This window comes from Penaeus monodon, chromosome 28, assembly GCF_015228065.2.
Source record: "Penaeus monodon isolate SGIC_2016 chromosome 28, NSTDA_Pmon_1, whole genome shotgun sequence".
NCBI lineage: Eukaryota > Metazoa > Arthropoda > Malacostraca > Decapoda > Penaeidae > Penaeus > Penaeus monodon.
Genome location: NC_051413.1, coordinates 26,427,820 through 26,428,125, shown reverse-complemented (window position 1 = coordinate 26,428,125; position 306 = coordinate 26,427,820).

Sequence of the window (306 nt, the reverse complement as noted above, 5' to 3'; positions counted from 1 at the left end):
CCAGCCCGAGGCGGAGCGGCGGAGCGCGGGCGACACTTGTTAGTCTATCTTTCATTCTTGAGCGAGACTCGGGAAGCAAACATCTTGGGAAGAAGTTAAGTTTCTTGAGAAAGTCTTTTGCTTTATGGAGTTCTGATTATTATTGTTTTTTTCTTCAGATTTTGAAATCATTATTTTGATATATGTTTTCAGCTTTGTTTTGTTTGTCCGTTCGTGTTCGCGTTTCTCCTGCAGCACGCGAAATAAATGGATGTAGATAGAGATAGAAATATGAATGTGAATATGAATATGTACGGTTTATAACTT